Here is a 5,990-nt window from a genome sequence, read left to right on the forward strand (position 1 = left end):
CCTTCTGAGTGAAGAGGTTCAGGGACAGGAGCCAGAACTCCAGGAGCAGACTAAGAAGGCCCTGACCACAGCCCTGCTTTTTCCCCCCACACAGGGGCATCCACCATGTAGACTTCACCAGGAACCTCAACACCCTACGCACCACTCAAAACGACTATCAACTATGATTAATGCTATAACCCCAGCAGAACACAGCGTCGGGAGGCCGTCCTTCACTGCTACTAAGAGAGGCAATGAGAAATAACCATAGCACAATACAGAAGTAGGTAAGCAGTTATTTACACAGAATGAAGAAAGCTATGCCACAAACCACACCGTTAAGTACATGCACAAAGTATTTTGTTGTCATAAATAAGCCCGAAAAAACAGACCATACAAAGATAGAATAAGTACTTTCTTTAAACAAACTATAGTAGCCCTGTAGAAACAGGACCTCAAAAAATTAGGTTAAGACTCAGAGTTGTTCCTCTCCACGGAAATCTTTAGTAAAAGGCGAAAGATTTATACGATCTGAAGAGAAACCAGAGTATGCAAACGTCCTCCCGCCTACCGTTCTCGCTCCACTCCAGCTCCTAGATAACCGATGGGCGCTAGCTCCACGAAGTAAGCGATGACGCCTGTTTTCCTCTCACGCACGGCTCCCAAACGCACATCACTAGGAAGGAAAGAAAGCGAGAAAGAGAAGATAAAAGCGCTTACACGGTTAAATTTCGCACTAACCTGCGTGCAGTGCATTGTGGGTATGTAAATAACACTGGTTCACCAACCTCGGATTTCCGGAAATGGAGATTTCATTTTCCCGGAGTAAATGTTGGGCCGACGCCAGGGGGCAGTGCAGAAACCAGATTCATGGGACTCTAAACGCCTGGCCCCGCTATAAAAATCTGGTTTTATAATTTACACCAAGTAAAAGTTCTTTTTCTTTTTTTCGGGAGGAGATATTTTGATTTTGCTTCTTGAAATTTTGAGACGGTGTCTCGAACGTCCCCTAGGCTGGCCTTGAACTCAGTTGGGCCTGGGAAGATCAGCACAATTCTCTTTGCCTCAACCTCCTGAACGCGGGGCAGCCATTAGGGAGTCTCGTATATCCCAGGCTAGCATTGAACTTGCCTCATCACCAGGGACGATCTTGAATTCCTGATCTCCTGCATACTACTAAACGTTGTAATGACAGGTATGTGCCCCCACATCAAGCTTAAAAATTCTCTTAATTAAAAATAAAATAAAGAGCCTTCTGATGGCACAAGTGTTTAATCCCAGTACTCGGGAAGCAGAGGTAGGTTGATCTCTGTGAGTTCGAGGCCAGCCTGCTCTAAAGAGTGAGTTCCAGGAGAGGCTCCAAAGCTAAAGAGAAACCCTGTCTCAAAGAAAGGAAAAAAGAAATTCCATTTACTAATCTATAAAATGAAGGTGACAATGACAGTGTCTGCCTTAGAATATTGGGAAGATTTAGCCACAGAGCCCTTCTGAACTGATTCCAGAAGGACAGACCATGCGTTGAAGGTTGGGAATGTGAGTGAATAAGATGATATCTCTAACGGAATTTCACAGGGTAACACAGGAAGGCCTGGTGTGGTGGTGTGTACCTTTTCTCAGTGCTCAGAAGGCAGGGGCAGGTAGATGTGTATGGACTTGAGGCTAGCCTGCTTCACATAGTGAGTTCTAGGCTAGCCTGCTTCACATAGTGAGTTCTAGGCTAGCCTGCTTCACATAGTGAGTTCTAGGCTAGCCAGGTCTACATAGTAAGAGCCTGTCAAAACAATACACACACACACACACACACACACACGTAAGTCTTCTTCCTTTAAAGAATACTTGTGCCTTGCAGTGGTGTTACACACCTTTAATCCCAGCACTTGGGAAGCAGAGATCTCTGTGAGTTCCAGGTCAGCCTGATATGCACAGTGAATTCCGGGACAGTCTGAGCTACATAGTGAGACCAAAAAAATTGTGTGTGTGTGTGTGTGTGGAGGGAGGAATCGCCTGAGTGTCATGGTGCACATGTGTCCCGTGTGAGGATGTCAGGACAACCGCGGGGAGCTGTTTCTCCCCTTCCACCTTATTGAAATAGGGTCTTTTCTTTCCATTGATGTAGTCCTCCATGCTTGCTAGCTTGGGAGCCTCTGGGTGAGTCTCCTGTCTTCATCTTCCATCTTGATTTAGGAATGCTGGAATTATAGATCTTCTGCCTGCCCACACAGAGTCTGTGGCCAACCTGTATTAAATAGTGAGACCCTTTATCAAAGAGAGAGAGTGGGGCAGCGGTAGCACCCATCTTTAATTCCAGCACTCAGAAGGCAGAGGTAGGTGGGTCTGAGGTTGAGGGACAGCCTGGTTTACAAAGCAAGTTCCAGGACAGCCAGGACACTCTGGAGAGAGAGAGAGAGAGAGAGAGAGAGAGAGAGAGAGAGAGAGAACTAGTATGTGTGAGATCTATACAAGTGGGGAGGAGACAGCTTCATCAAAGGCCTCACATGTTACTGTATTACTCCACTGAGCCACATCTCCATCTCTAAAGCCTCTTTTAAGATCTTACTCCAGGGCTGGAGAGATGGTTCAGAGGTTAAGAACACTGGCTGCTCTTCCAGAGGTCCTGAGTTCAATTCCCAGCAACCACATGGTGGCTCACAACCATCTGTAATGAGATGTGGCGCCCTCCTCTGGCGCGCGGGCATACATGGAGGCAGAATGTTGTATAAATAATAAATAAATAAATCTTATCTTACTCCAATCAAATAGAGTAAGATCCACACTCCCCACTCTACTCATGCCCGTGCCTTTCTGTTTTCACACTCTTCTTCTTTGTACTAGGATGCTCGGTGTGACTATATGTAAGAGACTTGGGGCCAGGCAGTGGTGGTGCAAGCCTTTAATCCCAGCACTTGGGAGGCAGAGGCAGGCGGATCTCTGTGAGTTTGAGGCCAGCCTGGTCTAGAAGAGCTAGTGCCAGGACAGGAACCAAAAAAAGCTACAGAGAAACCCTGTCTCGAAAAAATAAAAAAAAAGAGAGAGAGAGACAGAGACAGGGAGAGAGAGACTTGGGCTGTATTGAGTCTGGGCTTTTGTGTTTATGCTCTGTGTAGTTTGCGGCTTGGGCACAAGGTAGGAACGTGTGGCAATGCAAGGAGTGTCCTCAGGACAGTGGTTAGTGCAGTCCTTGCCAGCTTTTGTGAACAGTGATGCTGTCCTCATCTGACCCATGCGGCTTGATTTCTATCCCTTGATACGAATGACTTTTCTTTCCCATTAGAATTGGAATTCACAGAAAGGTGCAATATTGAGTTTCTCTTTAGTTACCCTCTCTTGCATGCCCTGGCTTACTCGTTCCTGATACGTTTGAGTAAGGTTGTTAATCCACACAATAGAATCAGAAGGAACATTGCCAAACTCTTTTTATGAGACTACATTTACTCTGCTACCCAAACCACAGAAAGACAATACTAAGAAAGAGAATTACAGACCAATCGCATTCATGAACATTGAAGTAAAAATACTAAATAAAATACTGGCAAATCGAATCGAAGAACACATCAGAACCATCATCCACCATGACCAAGTGAGCTTCATCCCACAGATGTAGGGATGGTCAACATACGAAATCTGTCATCGTAATCCACCATATAAACAAGCTGAAAAATAAAAACCACATGATCATCTCATTAGATGCCGAAAAAGCTTTCGCCAAAATACAACATCCCTTCATGATAAAGGTCTTGGAGAGAGCAGGAATACAAGGGACACATCTAAACATAATAAAGGCAATATACAGCTGGTACAACCCCTTTGAATGTCTGTGGCAATTTTTCAGAAAATTAGGAAACAACCTTCCTCAAGACCCAGCAATACCACTTTGGGGGTATATATCCAAAGGATGCTCGATTGTGCCACAAGGACATGTGCTCAACTATGTTCATAGCAGCTTTGTTTGACATAGCCAGAACCTGAAAACAACCTAAATGTCCTTCGACCAAAGAATAGATAAGAAAAATGTGGTACATTTACACAGCAGAAAAAAATAACGACAGCTTGAATTTTTCAGGAAATCGATGGAGCTAAAAAACATTATTTTGAGTGAGGTAACCAGTGTATCTCAATGATGTATTGTTCTCACAATGGAAGCCAGGAGATGTGCTGCTTTGCGGAAGGGGTTTTGCTCTTGTTTCCGCGGGAGAAGGAAAACTATGGATATGATTAAAATTATAAAGTTTTGGTGTGAAAAGAAGAAACCTCTTGAAAAAGAGAGATGACACCTCCTCCACAATGGTGGCAATCATACAGGTGGTAGGGAAAGCATATAGGGTGGGGGCAGGGTTCTGTTCTTGTCTTTGCAGGAAAATACTCATCTTCAAATTTCAAGAGACCCTAGATGTTTGGATTCTGACAGAAGGAAAAATAACTATCAAATATAGATATTCAAGAAAAACGAATATGAATGACTCATAGTACAGGTGTTAAAACATATACATTTACATAATATATTTATGTATATATATTTATGAATATATAGAGCTGGCCTAGGACTTGGACACTGTCTCTGTCCCTCTCTAAATCCAAGCATGTTGTCAAAAGAAAAATTCAGGGACTGGAGAGATGGCTCAGAGGTTAAGAGCACTCGCTGCTCTTCGAGAGGTCCTGAGTTCAATTCCCAGCAACCACATGGTGGCTCACAAGCATCTGTACTGCGATCTGGCGCCCTCCTCTGGCGGGCGGGCATACATCGAGGCAGAATGTTGTACACATAATAAAAAATAAATAAATCTTAAAAAAAAAAAGAAAAAGAGAAAGAAAAATTCAGAGTTTCTGTCTCATGTCAGGTGCCGTGATATGGGACAGAAAGAAAAAAGAATATAGAAAAAAAATTTACTTCTCTTCATATCTATTTTTGTCTCTATCGTACCTTTCATTGAATATATATATATATATATATGTCTGTATATGTTTATATAAATAATGTTTAAGTTTTCCACAATGAACAATGAATTTTCCTGCAGTAATCTTCGAAGTTTCCACAAAGAAGATGGGGCCCCACAACAACAACTCCACCTGGTTATTATGATGTCATGACGCTTATAGCCCTACTACAAGACCTCTTTTGGATACCAGCTTCTCAAGATGGTTTCAACTTGGTTAGCCTAAATGGTGTACTTTTTCCAATGTTCTGGCCAGAACTCCAAATAGGAACCTCTGAAAAAACCCTACCAAATAATCAGATACTATTTGAAATTATACCAGACAGTGATCTTGGAACTTAAACATCATTTTACTTTCACAGGATCCTTTAGAGAGAATATTGCCCCCATGACAGCTGGAAGTAATTCTAGAAGACGATGTCCCCTCTCCCAACAAAGTTTGTCCTCAGGGTTAGGGACATCATTTAGGGGCTGACTATAATTGTTATAGAGTTGGAGGTTGGGGTGAAATTTTATAGGCTCAGGGATCTCTTTAAAAAGGGGGGAAATTGGATGGGATAATGGACTAGTGTGAGTTTCGTCACACTACTAATAATAGTGAGTAGTAGAGTGAATACTTGTGAGTTATTATTTACAGGCAATTACATTGGTATAGATGCTTGTATATTGATACAAAGATAAAATATATTGAATATTGTATGAATACATGCTTCTAGCTCTGCTTAAAACATTTTTTCTTCTTTTTTTTAATTTATTTATTATGCATACAATATTCTGTCTGTGTGTATGTCTGCAGGCCAGAAGAGGGCACCAGACCTCATTACAGATGGTTGTGAGCCACCATGTGGTTTCCGGGAATTGAACTCAGGACCTTTGGAAGAGCAGGCAATGCTCTTAACCACTGAGCCATCTCTCCAGCCCCCTGCTTAAAACATTTTTATATATTGATATATATTTATCATATTGCAATGTACGTTTCTACCTCTGATTAAGATACTTATACATTGTTTGCAGTTTGAGGTCATTGTCCTCACTTGTTGCACATTTGTTTATTGTATAATATTCTAATATGAAATCTTA

At 42.3% G+C, this 5,990-nt stretch overlaps 1 non-coding gene across 1 annotated transcript; it reads right to left on the bottom strand.

Moving 5' to 3' along the window:
• Positions 1 to 414: 414 nt before the first annotated feature.
• Positions 415 to 530, bottom strand: LOC130884547 (U5 spliceosomal RNA). The gene has a single exon (XR_009058068.1). It is a non-coding gene; the product is annotated as a U5 spliceosomal RNA (small nuclear RNA).
• Positions 531 to 5,990: the final 5,460 nt, after the last annotated feature.

This window comes from Chionomys nivalis, chromosome 11 (assembly GCF_950005125.1).
Source record: "Chionomys nivalis chromosome 11, mChiNiv1.1, whole genome shotgun sequence".
NCBI classification, from domain to species: domain Eukaryota; kingdom Metazoa; phylum Chordata; class Mammalia; order Rodentia; family Cricetidae; genus Chionomys; species Chionomys nivalis.